Source organism: Paramormyrops kingsleyae, chromosome 23 (assembly GCF_048594095.1).
Source record: "Paramormyrops kingsleyae isolate MSU_618 chromosome 23, PKINGS_0.4, whole genome shotgun sequence".
NCBI classification, from domain to species: domain Eukaryota; kingdom Metazoa; phylum Chordata; class Actinopteri; order Osteoglossiformes; family Mormyridae; genus Paramormyrops; species Paramormyrops kingsleyae.
The window spans coordinates 21,882,758-21,902,838 of NC_132819.1; the positions used below are offsets into that span (position 1 = coordinate 21,882,758).

Here is a 20,081-nt window from a genome sequence, read left to right on the forward strand (position 1 = left end):
CAGTGCGACCTGAATTATTAATCGCTAGGCATATGGTCTCATCAGACAGCAGGTGGAGGGTATAAACATTTCTGCTAATTTCAGACCTCCAGAAACATCCATCCTCGGTGCCTGTTTATCGAGCACAGAAGCCTGGATTCCCTCCCAGGAAGCAACACAGCCCAGGCAGGATGTCAGGCCAACGCAGGGGTCACACATACGAAGGGACACTTTAGACTTGCACGTCACCTCATCTATTCCTCTTTGGGCCACTGTAGGGTATTGAAGTAGGTGGTGGCAGGGGGTTGGACGCCAACTCTGGAAGTGTGATAGACAGAGATTTACCCAATGAGCTAAAACTCCACCCTTCCAGGACCACAACAATGGCTGCTGCACTATCAGACAGAAACTCACGCTGTGTCCCAAAAGCATGGGGTCATTCTCTTGAATCCAAAACCAGATCTAATCATTAACCAGAAACTTAACGGGCAGGTAAAGGGACTCTCTCATTGGTGAATGCTAACTAGGGGGAGGAGTTACCAACAGATTCTGATGTAATAGCAAAGAGAAGCTCAATACATGCTTGTTCCTTGTATATATATGTATTTTTTAAAAGCCCGCAGTTAACTGCTAACTGGCCAGGGTCTGGCAATTCACTGGGTGCCGAAACCACACATGCAGCGTCTCGTAAAGCCCAGAAGGATCCCGAAGGTCATGAGGAGTTCTACCAGCACCAAAAAAAAAAGGAAAAAATGGAGTGAAATCGGCCAGTAGAGCTGGGAGGCGGATCTGGACCAAGCGGTCGGCAGTGACCTCAACTGGACGCAGTGCGATAAGAAATATATCAGCGCTGTCGTCTCCAACAAAGAATCACCTAAAGAAAACCCCATAAACACGCTGGCGGAGAGGGAGGCTGACGGAGAGGGAGGCTGACGGAGAGGGAGGCTGGCGGGGAGGGAGGCTGACGGGGAGGGAGGCTGACGGAGAGGGAGGCTGACGGAGAGGGAGGCTGGCGGGGAGGGAGGCTGACGGGGAGGGAGGCTGGCGGGGAGGGAGGCTGACGGGGAGGGAGGCTGACGGGGAGGGAGGCTGGCGGGGAGGGAGGCTGACGGAGAGGGAGGCTGGCGGGGAGGGAGGCTGACGGGGAGGGAGGCTGACGGGGAGGGAGGCTGACGGGGAGGGAGGCTGGCGGGGAGGGAGGCTGACGGGGAGGGAGGCTGGCGGAGAGGGAGGCTGACGGGGAGGGAGGCTGACGGGGAGGGAGGCTGACGGTGAGGGAGGCTGGCGGGGAGGGAGGCTGACGGGGAGGGAGGCTGACGGAGAGGGAGGCTGGCGGAGAGGGAGGCTGACGGAGAGGGAGGCTGACGGGGGGACGTGACCGTGACTGGGAGCAGGTCGCCGGGAGCTTGTGTTGGAAACCAGATGTGCGGCGTGTGACGCGGCGGAGAGGCCCCCGACGGGCACGTTTCACTGGAGACACCTGTTACGACCTGAGAGTTTGCGAGTCCCTCTCCCCCTCTGCCCATTTTCCGATATTCACAATCCAGGCCTGACGATTTCGGTGAATTACACATTTTTTTCACTAGTCTTTATCCAGAAATAAAAAGATTTTGGCTGTTTTCTGAAGAGATGTCATGCTTCTTCATTTTCTTCTCGTGGAGTCCCTCTAAGGCAGGAGTGGGGAACCTGTTACATGGAGGGCCGGTGCAGGTTTTTGGGATGGCCTCTCGATCAGCCAATCACAGTGGGTCCCCAGGACTGGAGTTGAGATCCACTGCTTTATTATTGGTTGATTGAGAGGCCATCCCAAAAACCCGCACTGCCTCTGCATGGATCAGGTTCCCCACCCCTGCTCTAAGGTCTATCCCCTCTTCACGCGAGACGGCAGCCATTTGTAATAGAAGATGCCGTGCGGCGGACGTGGCGGACAGGAGGAGCCTCTGATGCAGAGAGGATGTCGATGGCAGGCTGGGGGAAGTCCCCGTATATCGAATTTTGCATCGGGATGCATGCCTTAGGTTTCCCGATTGCCCATGATCACAAACACACACCCAGTTTGTCGGTCTATCGTTGTGAGGGTTCAACTTTGACTCTACACCAACAAAGCTTAAACGACATAAAAATCGACAAAAGAAATGTTAGGAAAGCATGATTATACACACTTATACACACAGAATAGCCCTCCGCCTCTACTGTCGATCATAATCTTACCCATGTTATGTGCAGTAAATAGCATCTATTTAGATTTCGTTTCATGTGGTATGTTAACAAAACTCTATGACTTTACTTTCCAGAGTGGTTTCAGAAAGATTACCACACCACTGGGGTTTACAGCTCCTCGTTTTTTCCTTGCTTCGCATTTTCCAGTGTGTGACAAAGCTTTGAAACTAATTGCACCTCATTAAACCCAAGGGGGAAAAGACCTTTCCACATTTAAAGTACGACCAGCACAAATAAACCTTGCCAAAACCTTGGGCAAGAACGAGCTCGTTCCTCGGGGAATACCCTAATGGTGGTCAGGGCCGGCGGCTCAGCCTTCGGCGTAAACAACACAGGCACACGCAGCCATCAGCGTCGTCTGATGGACTAGTAAGTCCACGTTCTTCACCTAAACTGAGTATCATTGCCTTGGCAGATACACGAGTCTAATGTCCCTAAAAAAGGCCACTTTGTCCAAATAGGAGGACATTATATACCTTTAACAACAAACCTTCAATGAGAACTTTCAGGCCTAGTGGAAGGCTGTATGTGAGAGAAGAATATTTTTGCCATTGTGGACTGGCGTCTTATCTTTACTTATCTTTTCTGGAAATACTCTCCAGGCTGATGGAAAGATGGACGAATATGTGTGGGATATTGGGAGATATTATACCAGAGATACGAACGCATCAATTTTGTTGAGTCTCTGGGATGCTTGGATGGCAATTCTGTTGATGTTGAAGTAAGCAAATACATTAACATCTAGCTGATAACCCTAGTGACATTCAGGTTTTCTAAATCGGGAATGTCTGGATGCTAACACAATTGACCTTCAGGTTATGAAAACCAGTAGCATCTGGATGCTAACACAATTGACCTTCAGGTTATGAAAACCAGTAGCATCTGGATGCTAACACAATTGACCTTCAGGTTATGAAAACTAGGGATGCACCGATACCACTTTTTTGGAAAACGAGTACGAGTACGAGTACTTGCATTTCAGTACTCGCCGATACCGATACCGAGTACTTAATAAAAACATGATTTAAATTTTCAGGTAACAGCTTTAGTCATATAATTTAACAAAAAAAACAAGGGACTAGTTTGGAATTAAGAACATTTATTTAAAATGAAAAGCATGTTGTATGCAACATATTACAGAATAAATAATTATAAAAAAAATTTAAACAGTGACAGTGCAACTCAAGTATTTTTTTCAGTTTGTTGTAAACTCTGCTGTAAATGACCGCAAAATGGTGTTGTGTCTCTTTAAATTAATTGTACGTGTTACGTGCATTACACCGTGAGGGGTGGGGTAAAAAAAAGGGTAATCAGTTCATCGGGGAGAAGCGTGAAGATTTCTGTTCTTTCAAAGTACATGGAGAAAATTGAGTTTTTTGGTGAATGCAGTTTGATTCAGCTCAATTTTTAAACTTAGTACCCTTTGGTAAAGCGGAGCGAGGTATGTGAAGCTGACACATGTTGCATTTTTGTACTTTATTTCGAAGTTGTATGGGCTCGCTTTATATGTCATAAGCTCTTCTTATTAATTTTACTGTAAATTATTTCTTTTTTGGTTCTTTGTAAATGTGCACCTTATTTGTGACATTTATTCGATTATTGTTTTTTTTGTGTAGTTTCACGGTGCTACGCAACTAAAGGCTCAACGGCGCTCTGCAAGCGCGAAATAAAGAGAGATAAGCACCCGTCTGAAGCACTGTGTCCCGTTATTTATCGATACCGAAGGGCAGCTACATCTGCCACTTTGGACAACACAAGGGGCATTAATAAACAACTTTGCTATTTAGTGCACAATATTTGAATAAACTAACAAGCACTCGGCACCTGTGATTAACCCCTTAAACGCCACTCAAACATAGACATTTCTTAGACCGTGGTATCGGTCCCCGGTATCGGGGGACTTTTAACGAGTACGAGTACTTTAGAAAATGTGGTATCGAGGCCGATACCAGATACCGGTATCGGTATCGGTGCATCCCTAATGAAAACGAGTAGCATCGGGATGCTAACACAATTGACATTCAGGTTATCAAAACCTATAACATTTGTGAGCTAACCACAGTCACTAATGTTCATGTGAAACAGCCAGGCCGCACGTATGACCCCCCCCCACCCCCGGCTTCACTCGGGCCATCTGGGGGTCATACCCGAAACCACTTAGCCAGACTATCAAAGCTGACATTTTGATGTTTTCACTTGGGCCCAAGTGTCATATCAAGATGCCCTTTTCAAAGTAGGTTTCTCCTCAAAGTAACACGAAGTCCTCTGATACCAGGGCCGGCCCACCTCCACGCCCCCTCCCTCTCAGAAAAGGGCTTCTTAACAATCATTTGCTGAAGCAGTTCTGGGAAGCATAGGATGTGTGTCAAGCGTTATCCAATCGTCACCTAGTGTCAGCTATATGTGTCACATGATTGGTGGGGGATCTATGATGATATGCAGCTTTTTATCTGCCTGATGGGGCCCCAAAAGAGGACCTGAGATGGGGGGGGGGCATTCTGGCTACAGCTCTTTATGATAATCTCACTTTATGTGCCCAGAAGGTAGCAGATGACCTTGTTCATGAACCCCAAGCTGGTCGAACAGGAGACTGGGCCCCGCCATTTTAGTCCGGGACACAGAGGTGCGGCGTTGATATCCTCGTATGTCCGACCCCCCTCCCATCCCCCGCCATGCCATCCACGGCGATTTAATGCCGAGGTGGCGACACGACAGCAGACGGGTGATGATGGAGGAGCTCGCCAGAATAGACCGCCTCGAGGCCAGACAGCGCACCGTCAGGCTGTGACCCCTAGGGAGCGCTACCGAGCTAATCTGGCTTAGAATGGGGCAGGGAGAGAATCTCAGGTCAGGAAGTTGTGTAAGATGCTTAATGACAAAGATGAAGAGGATTATGAGACAGAAAAGACCTTTTCCACACCACGACCCCATCAGGTATACAATCACGCACGTTATATCAGTGTATGTAGGTATAATTGTCACTGGAAACAAACAACCCACACTGGAAGGATAAAAATTGTGAAAAACGCTGTATGCATAACTTTCTACACAAAAATACAATCCTAATAATAATAATATTCCTATACTAATAATATATTAATATAATTAATAATATTCTTTGGGGAAAAAAACAAGTAACAGTGCCACTCAGTAACGGAGCAGGAGATGCCTTTGAGAAGTCTGGAGGAAGACAACCCAGCCACCAGGAACCAGGACAAAACGGGTCATTCTGACCTACGACCTTCGACCTACCAGGCCTCCCAGGATAGAGAGCCCCAAAAACACTCCCATCCATGCCTTAATCAAATCCCCGGCCTCATCCTAGACTGGTCCCAACACATGATAAGATCCTCATCCTGTCCTGGCGATTCCCTCAGGATCTGAAAACACAGGTGAACATCCCAAGAAACGCGACGACTGAAAACGGAGCTCTTTAGATGCCATTTTTTCCTCCTCAAACGGTGATATAACAGAATAATATGTGCATGCTGGTAAAGCCCTCCCCCCCCAGCTCCATGTCCTCTGTCATCACCCTGAAATGTCATGTGCCATGGACATTCCAGACCCAGATTCTGGAATGTTCTCAGCCTGGAGCTGTCTTTATTCCGGCAGGCACCTTGGCTGTTTCCGAGGCGACACAAACAATGCTCTGTAACAGCTTAACCGGATGTTTCTAATTTTATTTCGGCATTGCTTATCCATTACGGGGTGACGACGAGCCTGCAGCAGATCCCGGGCAGTACCAGCCAGGGACGCCGGTCCATCGGCAGGCACTCGTACATTTGAACACCGGGCCGCCATTTTGAAAAGTCGATTCATCTAATTGCATGGCCTTGGGTTGTGAGAGGAATCCCACACGAAAACACAGGAACGTACAAAGGCCACATGCATGAGGCATGAGGCAGCAGTACTGACCACAGAGCCACCACACCGTACACAGACCAGTAAATAGGTCTGCTCCCTGCTGCCCCCTGTCTAATCGGATCCGTAACTGTACCTCACGCCCACGAGGATTCACAGACAGGTGACCGGTAGCCAAAGTGTCACCTGAAAGCAAAGCAAGATCTACCTGCTGTCTCCGTGCAAACTGGGGGAGAAGAAACAGCATTTCGGCACAAACAAGTTTCAGCTCTTGGTTTAACCGGGACTGCGGCTCCACGTGGATGATCTCCGCCCCCCTCCCACGGGGATCCGCCGTCTTGGGGCCCCTCCGGAACACCAACATGACTCATCCTGTGTCACGCATCCAGACCAGCACCTGTGTGAGCTCCGGGTCTCTGTCCACAACAGGGAACCAGGAATCGGGGTCTCTAAATAACATTTATGACGCTTTAGAGACTGACAAGCACAGCCTTAAGTTGGGGGAAACGGGGGGGGTGTCAAGGTCAGCAGGTGAGGATCTCTCCTGGCGGAACCAGCGGCTCTGCGCTGTTAGTGGAACGCGGCGTGTCTCGCCTGTGAAAGTCAGGCCACATGTACACAGTCTGCGCAGAGGGAAGTAGACTTCTGATCATACAGACAAGAACATGGGGAGAACAGGCTATGAGAGACAGGCAGCGAGATTTATTACATAAACCGTTATGTCCCCGGCATGCAAACAGCCTTAAATCACAGCTGATTTTGCATGATATCATTACCCTGATCTATCACTGTGGGGCCAAAGCAAAAACTTCGTCCAGATCCATCACCCCGCACGAATCGGGACACCAGGCCTCCTCCGACGCAATCTGTCTGCCTGAAGCTTTGAGACAGCGCTCAGATGTACGGCGTCTAGGAACCGTTGGGCTGTGACGTGGTTTCAGATGCAGGTGACATACAGCAGGTCAATCAGACGGATAAATAAAGACCGGCAAGATCCCACAGTCCCTCAGAGACTTTGTGTGAGAACCAGGGTTTAGCAGAATTTATCACTTTAGCTTTGAGGAAGAAAAGTCTCCACCAGTCGATTAATAAGTTTTCCTCGCGCATCATGGTCAAGTTATAACTGAATTATGCGCTAAAAATAGTTTTGAAATACTGTTACAAACAAGAAATATTAATTTACAAATAAGAGAAAAGTACCTTGAACAGTATCACAGATTATGCTGTTAATTATGGGAGATTTCTTTGGTACCGATAGTTCCCCATATCCCCCTTTTGGTTACAAGTATGTAAATACAGAAGATCCTTGACTTACAATGGGGATATATTATGATTAACCCATCATAGGTTGGAAATATCATAAGTCAAATATGAATATGATACGCTAAACAAGAAAATAACTACTGTCACCAAATAAATTGATAGATCAATAAATAAATACGTACATATTGAGATTAAGTAATACCAGTAACTGAAAAGTAAATGAATGAATACAAGTTTATCCCATCATTAAATGTACAGAACTTTTTGGTTTAAACTAAAAAAACCCTGCATTTACACTCGTGTTCACTACAGTGACTGGAAGCATGGCCGGATGGCTGCGTGACTGCGTGGCTGCATGGCTGCGTGACTGCGTGGCTGCGTGGTGAGTGGCCGGGTGGCCGCGTGACCGCGTGATTGCGTGGCCGCGTGGCCGCGTGACTGCGTGGCTGCGTGGCTGCGTGGCGAGTGGCCGGGTGGGTGCTGCCAGCGGCGACGTCAGTAGAAGGTATCTCCCGGCATATCGCTAGTCCAGGAACAACCAAAGATCTAAAAATGAAAATATGACATACAGTAGGGCAGGCTCGCTCGACGAGAAGACCCATCATGTGACAGTTGTGTGGTCATCATGCTATCATTGACTCCCTGGCCGTGCTCAAAACCTACTTGCATGAGGTTTTTATTAGATCAAACCATGAGAGGAGGGTAAACGTTCTGTCACGACAGTTAGCCGTCCTCGCTAACGCTGTGCAGGCCTCGCTCCGCTAATAGCTAATCCATTCATGATTGTTGTATATGATAACGGAAATCGGTCTGGGGCAGTGCTGTGTCCCTCCTTTACGGCCACCATCCGACGAAGGCGTTTCATCACAAACCCCTGACCCTAAAGCGGTGATTACCGCCGTGGTTCACGTGTAAACATGCACAAACTCAGCCGGAACCTCATCAGGAAACAAAAAAAACGCTAACGCTGACAGCTCCACCGCACTGGCAGCGAGTCACCGCTACCCCGGCAACCGCGGTACTAGTAAATCATCGCCCGATTTAACTGCTGAAGATAATCCTTGTCCTACCGCCGCGAGCAGATGCCACACATGAGTGGGCAGACAGAAAGGGCTCTTTTAGTTCTGTGTGCTACAACGAGGCAGCCTTTCTGCAAAACAATAAAAACAACTTTAGGAATCATCTTTATAAATCACCCACTCAATCACTGTAGGTGTGAATGTTGATCCGCATATGGAAAAACAGAAGAATATGTTTTGGGCCATGTGATGGTTTGGCAGGAATCCGTGCATCTTCTGTAAGCACTTGTCCGATTCAGGGTTGAGGGGGGGTCCAGAGCCTATCCTGGAGGCTACAGCCACAAGGCAGGGGGCAACCCAGGATGGGGTGCCAACCCATTGCAGGGCAAGAAGGAGCTATGAAAAATATTAGAATGATTATATATGCAATAAATGCAAATGGAGATATATAAAGGAACTGTGGTTAAAGTTCATCAGAGAGTGAGCAAGAGAGTTTGTTGCTCATAGCTTGTTGCTCATAATTTTATAATTACGCTCTTTCATCTATCCAACTCCCATTACTGCAGTACAGGATCACATGTACATAAACAGAGTAATTCCCAAATGAGGAGGAACACGCAGACGCACATACACCTCGGACCTACGCCAGGTGGATTGGGCTTGTCGGGAAACGGTCCAGGTTTATCACTCTAATGTTGTGTGAAATCGCAGCATTCTTTGATGGCCGCTGCCGTTCAAAGCCGCCGGCCCGATAGCCATCGGCACAGACCGAGTTCTGCTCAGTCGCGTTTGGCAGCTTCAGAACCTGCTATTTGCAGCTATGAATTCTACAAATACTGTCTGCTATAATACTAATGCCGTTTTGGGCCACTAAAAATAAACGAGTTACAGAAATAATCTCCTTTGAAGGTTTCTGAAAAATCCCCCCTTTCCACTCTGTTTGAAGTCCACCTGCTGCTGGTTAGGCTGGATTGTAACATAAAGTGCGAACTGGGCTTTTTAAACATGTCAGTACAACTAACTTAGGCTGGTTATAAGTGTGTATATTCAGGGCATCGACCAGACTTTGCAAACACCTTCAGCCCATTTAGTAGCGATTAAATGCTTAAATGTCAGTTTAATGTTACTGCAGAGAGCTGGATATTCTGCTAAACCCCATTAGGGTACAACAGACGTATCCCCTTTGTTCTTTAAAGAGGTGAATCCTTAACAGTCAAACCACCTGCAGCACATTCTGAACCAAGGAGAACAAAGCAGAATGATCAGGACCTCAGAGCAACCGCACTGCGCTGTCCATAGAGATTCCATTACTGGGCCCTTGAATAATTTAGGAAGGCCCTCAGTTCCATGAATAATTTAAATTTGATGGAGTTAACAGCAGGGGGCGGTGGTGGAAGGCCTTTGAGAGGGAAAAAAAAGGCTGACTCATCCTCCATGCTAACTGGGATCCAATGCGGCCGGCGTGTTCAGTCACAGTGGTCTGGAGATGAAAGCCAACTGACCCTCTTCAGAATGTCTGCCCCGCTGGGCACGGAGCAGACCGCGTCGGATCGGAACCCCGACCTGGTGAGGACACACTCCAGCCCAGTCACTGCAGCCCCCAGGGTCAAACGGAAAAGCCCGGGAAATCAAGACCCCGATTGGTCATCAGGTTCTATGAGAAAGAGGCCTTGAGGCCTGGCCAATCAGAAGAAGGACGATAAAAAATCCCGTCCCGAGACTGAAGACTGAAAGCCGCCCAACTGCGGAAGAAAGTGGCCCGACAGAAGCCACATGGCGCCAGGGGGCACTGGGTCGCTTCCACAGGGTGCTGTGGGCTCATGCCAGTGCAGCTGAGCTCTATAACCGGCCCTGGAAAAGGTCAGGCCGTGTCTGCCGGCCCCACGGCCTCGGCACAGAGGGAAAAACACAAACTGCAGCTCGTTTTAAATATTACATGATTAAAAAGAGCAGGGAAGACCAGAGGAAGCGGCACAATTATGGCCCCTCAGATGTAAACATGCTCTGAGCTGATCTTGGACTCGGAGCCATGGTAGCTTACTGGACGTGGAGAATGCTATGATTTGCATTCGACTGAAAGACTGGGATAAAAAAGACTATGTAGTAAATTTCTGAGGAATGTTAGTGGCACTAGGACAGCTGGGGCATTAGAATCAGGCTTCAATCCAGGTTAACATCACACTAAGCACATTAGTAATGCTAGTTATTATCTACTCACATAATAATAAAAAAAACAATCAAGTATTCCAGAAAAGCTCGAATGTGTCAGCCTGCACTAAGCTGACAAGTGTCTCACTGTTGCAGTAAGTGCTCTGAATATAGCTCCGATGCTATGCTTAATAAAGAGGCTTGGTGACCGCTTTGTGACCTGTGCTAGCGGGCGTGTGCTTCACGTTACAGGAGAGGATGAGGTTCAATCAGCAGCTGCATCTATATCAGCCACTCTGGTGTGAACCTATAGGCCTCAGGCTGGCACTAATGGCCGAACACGTGCTAAGTGCTAATGGATAATGCTAATGCTAGTGCTCTAGAGTGGGCAAATACCAAACTAAGAAGGCATTTGGCGGGACCTCCACCCTTCAATCTACCCTCCACCTTTGCTGCCAAAAAAATCCACGAGAATCTGCAGATCCCAACAAGATAGGCGCTCACAGCGGAAAGTCGCTAATTTGTGACATAGAGGTTCCAAATATAAAGTAGCGTGGCGTGAACAGGGAAACAGGAGCCTGGGGTGGGGGCAAAGAGGGGGTCTGAATTTTCAGGGGGTGAGTGGGCCTCGCAAGCAAATACCTCAGCTGCTTTTTATGGGATACAGCTGAAAATCTAAAGGGTGGGACCGCATATGTGTAATTTGTCATAACGTGTAAAAACACTTTGATTAACATGACCATAGGCAGTTCGAGAACCCCCCCCCCCCCAGCTGCTAGACACTCTGCTTTCTTCATGTCCGTGCCAGTGAAGATGGAGGTCTCGTAATTCACTCATTCATCTACTCTGGAGCAGGGATCCCTTCCCCTGACAACATGAAGACGGTTATTCTGCTACCCATGAAGCAATGGGTTGAAGACTGACAGGGCTGGTCAGGTTGCATTATGGGAAGATGGGGGGATGAGTCACAGGATGGTGTCTCACTTCTGTATTTTTAGCAGTTGATCCTCCATTCCAGCAGTGACCTCAACCCGGCACCTCAGAATCCAAGCCTCCCTCAGGGCGCCCAAGAAAGACAAGAGACTGGACCCGTGTCTCCAGCTGACCGGTTCGAGATTACTCTAGGTCGCCTTTGAGCCCCACAGTGCCGGGCTGAGAAAACACCTCCTGTCTGCGGGTCGAATTGATGGTCTAATTTGAAGTATCTAGGGAGATAAACGATTCTGCATTTCAACAAGTTTAGAGTGTTTTGAGTTCGCCGTCCATGTCGGGGCGAGAGGGGATCTGGGGTGGGTGGCCCGGTCTCCATGGAAGCCCTCAGAGATCGGCAACAAACCAGAAGACGTGATGGGATGGCATGCGCTCATTGTTTGTCCTGGCATAGACCGGCAGCCTGACCCTCACCCTCATGCGTCAAGATGGTGCGGCGCCAGTCTGTGGTGCCCCCCCGGCGTACTGCCTTCCGGATGCTTCTTTCACCTCCCTTCACATCTCCTAAAACCATTAACCTGCACTCCTGGCACGAGCAAAGGAGACCCCCCCCGGGGGCATAAAGTAGTCGCTCAAACGTTAGGGGAGCGTTGCCATGGTGGTTTCCATGGAAACGCCGGGAGAGCATCCTCACGCTCTGGCATGGTGCGTGAAGGCCGGCCGGGACCGTGGCAGGCCAACACAAACAACTTCTCCGCGGCTTCTCCTCCCCGCCGGCTTGGGCCACGTTGGCCTGTACGCGATCGGAAGAGAGAGAGGGAGGCAGAGAGAGAGAGAGAGAGGGAGGGAAGGAGAGAGCGTTTGCGAAAACGAGAGCTTGCCGTAAAAATAAAAACGCGGACTTTGCAAACCGGTCAGCTAGGGTTCACGGTGAAAAAGAAACGCAGCTGCCTGGCGGGTCGGTGTGGAGTCGCATGTTCGCTTGGGTCCAGACAGAGCCAGGCATGACTCGCCTGGGCGGGGGTGGGGGTGGGGGTGCGGGACAGGGGACGGTGATTCCAGACTCCTCACAGCTCAGGTCACACGTAAGGAGGAGAAAAATCCAGGAAAAGTATGTCAGAAGTCGACACACAAGAGAAAATGCAGTACTACTCACAGGCAAAATATGGCGGTTTGTTTTTCTTCTTGATGATGTAAGTTTGGACTGTTTTGGCTACTTCCGGCCACGTCACCCCCAGCCTTGGGTTAGAATTTAGAATTTTGTGATTTATTGTCATTGCTGACACACCACAGCACACAGTGCACAACAACGAAATGTGTCCTCTGCATTTAACCCATAGGTGACAATGTGACATAGCAGGGGGCAGCTAATTCAGTGCCCGGGGAGCAGTGATTAGGGGTGGTACCTTGCTCAGGGTATCTCAGTGGTTAGGCCCTCAGTGGTTAGGCCCTCAGTGGTTAGGGTTAGGGTTAGGGTTAGGGTTAGGCCCTCAGAACTAGCATGTCAGATGGAGAGACATTAAGAGACCTGATGCATGAGAGGCAAGGCAAAAAAATGATAGAAATTGCTGTAAAAAAAGCCTGTACTCTTTGTTTTTCTTTTATACCGGGATTGATAAAATCATCCGACGAATATTTGGAACAAAAGTGCGAACTCTCCTGCTTATCTAAGCAGGCCATCACCACGAGGAAATTATCATACGGGTGTTTGTGAGTGTTATTTATATGACCCCCAGCAGGTGCTGACTGGGTAGAACAGGCCTGTACTGACTCATCGGGACCTCCAGGCCCTGACAGGACTCGGCCCTGACCCGCCCAGCCGTGACTAGGCTCCTGGGGGTGCTGGCAGGGATGCAGGAAGGTGAAATGTAGACCACTGAGTGCCTGTCTTCCAGCTGACACTACATCAGGACTGAGGAAACAGGGCAACATCATGAAGACAGACACACACAATGCACCCACATGCTCACAGCAAACGTCTACCACTCTCTGTTTCTCCGAACTTCATTGCACTGTATAAAATGTTTATTCTGCACACATGACGATGGATAAAAACAAAAAACTGCATCCAGACGAAACTGCATTCAAACAAACGGGAAGTGGGGAATCAGCATTCAAGGAGCTGACTTCACTCGCTTTTCAGCAAACCTTAATATCGGCCGTTATTTGCCGATTCAACATAGCTGCTAAATGTGTCGAACTTGCAAACAGCTGCAGCGAACGGGCCCCGCCCGTCAGAACAAAGTGTTTCGATTAGGGCATTAGAGGCCAGACAGGCGATATTAAGCAGGCCGTCCGCGTCAGGCCTCCGCGTCAGGCCTCCGTGATAAGCACGTTTCCGAGGTGTGACACCCAGCCGCCCCCAGCCACCACATCTCGCTCTTACTTTGTAGTTTTGCCCCAAACTTTTGTTGTTGGAGACCTTTCAGGGGAACCCCCCCCCACACCACCGCCCTCGAACCTCCTCCAGGCTGTGAAGTACATGTGGGAACGTTCACCGCTGGCGTGCCGGGTTCAAGAAGAAGGGCTGGCGGCCGTGAACCGGCAGAGTAAACTAGCCCCCGGTGGGGCGCCGGGGCAGGGAGGGGGGGGCAGAGGGAGAGGCTATTTATAGACAGAACGGGTGAGAAGCCGCTGGCAACTACTGCCTAAAATATCAAATCCTATAAGGGGCCCAAAGAGGCACGTCAGCTGGGCTTTTGGTCTTTGTTAGGGCAGCATTCTGACTCACGAGCCCCGAGCTGGTCCTGTGAAAGCCAGGCCGGGTCAAAACCGATACTTCCGGACTTATTTCTGTGAGTAATATCGCGGGTCCTATTTGGCTGAAACCCCGATTATGGTGGGGGATTTAAATCATACGCAAAATGAGACGCTCTCGTATTGGAAATTGATATCTGTCTAAATGCTGCAACTGGGAGACTTAATGGGGGGAGAGTTTTGGGATAAGTTTTGTTTTTTTTTTTTTTTTTTTTTTTTTTACATAAATGACTTTAATCGAAGTGCTCGAGTAAAATTTAGCAGGTAAAGCAATTAGGTGCAGAATTAGAGACACAGCTAAAAAAAGCGCAAAACTAAGGAATGGCTACTTCTGGGCATCTTTCCAAATATTCATGCTGAATAAATGACAACAGAAGCAACAAACATGAACAAAAACAAACAACACTGACATGAAACCAAACAAAAAACCGGCAAAGTTCAATCTCAGTCTGCCGAGCTACAGTCTGTTTTGCTAACCGAGCAAAAGAGAGAGATGTCTATAAATATCGTAAATATCATTTGCAACGCCAAACACAACACATGCAGGAGGAGTGTAATTCCTACCCCCGCCACCGGGGGTCATTAAAGCTGATTAGTTTAGTGAAATATGCCAGTACAATTGGAAACAAAGAGCAGAAGATCCTGATCTAAGTGGGTCCAGGGATAGCAGCAGGACCATCGTCTCCCAGAAGGCCTCTCTCTAGCTTCCTGGTCGCCTCTGCCATTTCCCATGATGCTCAGCACCAAAAAATGGCTTACTGTCAATGGCTGCCCCCCCCCCCCAGCTCGCCCCTGTGCCTTTCTTCCCTACTCTCTCTGCCATATCTTCACTTTCTCCTCTCCATTCTGTCCCTCCATGTCTTTCTTTCTTTCTCTCTATCCTTTTCCTCTCTTTCTGTCAGCCTCTTTACTCTTTCCCCCCCCCCCCAGCTCCCAGACGTGGCCCGGTCCGGCAGCGGCTCTGACACTCGACTCCGCGCTCAGATGTCTCTCTGCTGTCAGCACCCTCCAAAGATAACAGGCAGGGCCGGCTGTCGGGGCCCGGGATCCGGCGCACAGCGAGCATTAGACAGCACAGCGCCGGCCTGGGGGCTAAAATTAAACCCTCAGGAGAAAGACAAGGCTGGGGGGAGTTGGGGGGGGTTAGTCCTGGATTCATACGCCTTTCATACCCACTCTGTCCTTTTGCGCACATGACCAGGTATGCACGCTAGTGTATGAGCACCCTGTCCTCCTATAGTCACGGGAACGGAATGGAAGCTGTCATTCGGGGGGAGCGGTGGGGGGTTGTAAATGACAGGGAGGTAATTAAAAGCCCACCTGCCCGCTCCCTGTATGCCGGACAGGGCGGCGATTCCAGACAGACCTCCCCCTCCACGACAGAGCTTCTCCAAACGGAGGTGCGATAACAATCTTGCAGAGGGAGGGGGGGGGCATCAATAAATGAGAATTTATAGGCCGCTGTATATTTAAAATCATGCGTCATCCTCATAGCTCGGTTTATTTTTGTGATTACAGTAAGTAAACGGAGAGCCTCCGGTCTGGAGGAGAGGAAGCAGAGGGCTGGTGTGTGTGTGTGTGTGTGTGGGGGGGGGGGGGTATATTATATTGTGGGGATCAAATATCCTCACAATGTGATAAAAACCTGTTATTTTGATGACGTGGGGAGCATTTCTTTGGGTCCCCACAAGGGAAAACTCAATTTCAGTTTTATAAAACTCTACGACTGCAATCAAAAACCAAAAATGCCTTGTATTTTGTTTGGGTACTTATGGGTAAGGTTAGGGCTGGGTAGGGTTAAGGTTGTTGTAGCTGGGATTAGGGTTATCCACAGTCTAACATGTACCTGTGGGGGTTATCGAGTGTGAACTTCTGTCTCCATGACCACGAGCAACACATTACATTACAGAGACAGCAACATTACTGCTCTGTTCTGCGCTCTTTGGCTACTGTAAAATGTCACCCGCTGTTATACTCGTCCTTGTCCCTGTGCTGTAAAAAGTGAGTTGGGACGACCATTGAGGTCTGGGCGAGATTCTGGGGGGGAAACAAAACCAGACTATTTATAACCAGTGTAAATAAGCAACAGGTGACATGAATGTGCACATTCCTCAGTCAGCTGACCAGCCCTCTGAGATGCCCCCCCCCCCCCCCACAAGGTACTGTAACCAAGATGCGGGGGACACAGGGGTCACATGACCAAGACCACGATGTGATATAATGCAGCCCTCCAGCAGGAGGCGCAATGCGGCCCCAAATGGGAGTAACAGCGATACTGTATTCGCATCTTCCCCTCATTCCCCAGAGGCTCTACAGGATCAGGTGACCGCACGTGTCTCCTCCTGCTCCAATCTGCTAGCCCCCCCCCAGTCCTGATTAAAAACCGAAAGCCCCCCCCCCCAAATACACTCCACCCGCAGTTTAGTTTAGCTGGAACATCCTCTCAGAATGAAAGCAAACAAACGGTCTCGTTGAGCAGCATAAGCGGGGTGTCGGGTGGCGGCCGGGGAGGGAATGTAATAAACAAATCGGGTCGTGGATTCTTAACGAGGCGGCGCTGCATCTGGGCCGGTGGTGGCTGTGATTAGGTCGGGCCGCCACACCGCGCTGCGCAGAGCCACGCGTATGAAATGTCAGCCCCGGTTTCTCACGCTGACAGGCAGGAATGCGCCCAGGCCATTCCGCTGTACCCGGTCGCATGCTATGGAATCGCCGGATTTGCGCTCGAGGACCCGGCACGGAATGACCGACGACCCACCCCCCTTTCCCCCACACACACACACAGACACACTCGACGAGCTAGACTGGAGAGGGTCTCAGACGTGATTAAAAACAGTGTGCTGGCCTGGGCACACAGGACCATTCTGTTGTACCTTTGGCACTAAGCCATTAATAATTTATCGCATGCATGATGCTCATATTCTCCACAGTTTGCCTTCATCCATTCACTGAAAAAGGAAAAGTCCTCACGGCAAACCCAGAACGGAGGCCTTCAGTTACAGAATGACAGTCCAGTCAGGTGACTCCCGCAGACGGCAGGACCCTGAGCTCAGTGGTATGGTGGTGGCTCCTCTCCGCATAACAGTACATAATAAAATTCTAAGCTGATGTTACTTAATCAGTGGTATTGAGTGTCCAGCTTAATTCCTGCACGAGGAGCATGGAAAGGTCATCATGGGCTGGGACTCACCGGCCGACGCAGGCGGATAACATCGGGACCCGTCTGCTGCGACATGCACAATTAAACGATGAGGGACCCCTCGCCACGTGCCTGCCCCCCCCCCCCCCCAGCCATCGCTGATCCCAATCGGGTGCTGGGACTGCAGAGAAACGTGAGCGGCGGGTAATCCCCCCTGTTTTAATTAAGGGTGATTAGCCCGCTGCCTTTCTGCAGGTTAGTCACCGAGCCATACCAAATGTGTGGGGGGGGGGGGCTCTCCCAGCAGGAAGCACTGGCCCAAGCTGCTGCAGACGGAGATGATCGCCTCACCAGACGCCACCGGTCACGGTCATCTTTGCGTCGGGGTCCAGTTGGCCGCAGCCCCCCATAAACTGCCCATGATAGTCTGGGATCTGATGGGCCATGACCGTCTCAGACCCAGGTCGTCTGAAATGCTGCTACTGATGTTTGTTTGGGGTCCAGCTTCCCATATCCATCTGTGATCCAGTTGGCCTTCACCGTCTCTAAAGAGGTTGCTCGTAACGGCATGCTGTCTATTTGGTCATGTGACTACAGTAATTGGTCATATGATGACAGTGATCGGTCATGTGACCACGGTGATTGGTCATGGCCACCCTCCATATCCTTGATCAGGTTATGAATTAAATCCATGGGGAATAAGCAGCTCGGCGTACAGCCGGCCTGCGTGTGGCTTTTAGCCATTCAAAGGAAACAGCACGTAAATCAAAGCTGACACTCTATATTTTCACTGGCTAATTTGTCCAACAGTAACATGGCCTTTTGATATCCAACTTGTTTTTTTTATTCCAAAAGCGATATTCAAATAGACAGACATGAAACTACTGTATCATAGGTTTTTAATGTCAAATTAGTTCAGGCTTATTTAAAACAAGAAAGTCACTGAACATTTCCCTCAGGAAAATAGCTCAATCAGCATTATATGTCAGCCACACTTAATGCAGTTCATAAAAACACATAATTAGCAGCAGCTAAGGTACCTGTCATTTAATGGTGGTTTTGTCTGGTCAGGAGTTCCAGGCGTGTGTCATGGTGGCTCAGGCCCCCCCCCCCCCCCCCCCGCGTCTCGCCCCCATCTTCACACAGTAGTTCATCTTCCCCTCTCTGTACAGATAACTCTGACGTTCTAAAGTTAGCCTGCAAGAGGGCAGGCAGGTTAACCACAAATCACAGAGAAAAGCAAAAGTTTTCCATGATGGACTCGGGCCTGGATAAAGTGGTCCCCCCCCCCCGACAGAGCGTACAGTAAGTCCATACTGGCAGGCTTACGCGGCGGTTTCCCGTGCTGAGTCACTGCCCCGTCGGAACATCGACTTCACTCTGGAAGCCGTAAATCTCTCCTCTAGTGTCCTCTGCACAATAACATAACCTGCGCTATATACGCAAACTCACCATCGCAAATCCGGCAAATACCCGCCTGCCAGTGGAGCGGCACCTTCACGGACCCGATCCTCACCGGTCCTCTTGCGGCCCGTCCAGGTACACACAAACGCCACGCTCCGTCTGCTCCCTGCGCTGCCTGGAACCCGGGCGGGATTTATCGCTCGTAAAATAGCGTCCTGTTTCTGGAACCGGACCAGGCTGGGGAGGCAGAATCCATGGCACGCGTAAATTCAGCCCGATTTGCGAATGCCCCCCTGAGCTCGTCTTTGTCGGATTCTTTGCTGACACCTAACCCCCCCTTCAGAACATTTTCACAGCTGCAGATTTCACCGGAACAATCGAGGCTAAGTATCGTGCCCTAGAGTACAAGAGCGGGGGCCCCTCCTGGGACGGGCGCAAGTGTATCCAGCCATACCCGCTGTACTATATTATCCTCAAAGTAACACCATGACTAGCCTTAACGTTTAACAACGTGCGAAAAGGCGGCCTTTAAATGTTGTTCCCAACCTCGCAGTCAAACATCGTCTGGAAACTTTAATTTAGCGCACAATCTACTTTAAGCTGACAGCGATTCCCCCCCCCCCCCCCCCCCAAAAAAGCGACACCACAGTTGAAGCGAGTGAAGCGATCCAGCCCTAAAACTTTTAACGTCCCTGTTAGCATGCCGGGCTAATCACATGGTTATGGCCCGTCAGTAACAGCTTGGAACAGAACGTATCCCAGGGCATCAGGCTCACTATAAACGAGCTAAACGGCTAACATGGCTGAGGTAGGAGGGAAACCGTGTCCCCCAGCAAGTGGGCGATGGATGATGAGCTGGGACCAGTAAACAATAGCAAAGAGAGGTGGCTTTTTGGATGGGTCAAGTTAATCATCAGCACAGATCTTTTGCCGAGGTTCTGGACGCTGAAGGCCCCCGGACACTTACAGCTCCTCCGTCCACCTGCCCCTAAATTCCACGCAAAGTGGTCAGCGAGCGTTTGACGTGTCCCTCATTATCTGGGAATGCTGCTGTGGTCTTGGGCCCCACGGTTACTCCACCGTGCATAATTCCCAGACAAAATCGGGCCCCCATGATGCTGTAAAGCCACCCCCGGGATAACTTCCCCAGTTGTTCCCCCTGAGATGGTGGCCTCAGTCATCAGAACTGCGGCAGGAGATGATGCAACCATGACACCCACCACCCTGTAGCAAGCGGTTCTGGGGATGGCACTGATTGGCAGACCGCAGACCAGAGCATGTGAGCGGAGTGGAGTGGAGCGTGAGTGAGGAGCGGAGCGTGAGCGAGGAGCGGAGCGGGCGAAATTTGGTCAGAGCGCGGA

General features: G+C 49.9%; 1 protein-coding gene across 8 annotated transcripts in view; it reads right to left on the minus strand.

Moving 5' to 3' along the window:
• Window positions 1-20,081, minus strand: part of LOC111846925 (FH1/FH2 domain-containing protein 3-like) — a 90,898-nt gene that overhangs the window by 53,412 nt on the left and 17,405 nt on the right. The window contains exon 1 of one of the 8 annotated variants that reach the window (XM_072706146.1): window positions 18,769-19,265. The exons of the other annotated variants lie outside the window; for them this stretch is intronic. The gene's annotated coding sequence lies outside the window, so the exon portion shown is untranslated. Of the gene's footprint in view, window positions 1-18,768; window positions 19,266-20,081 lie in introns of those variants that run through there. 8 annotated transcript variants of the gene reach the window in all.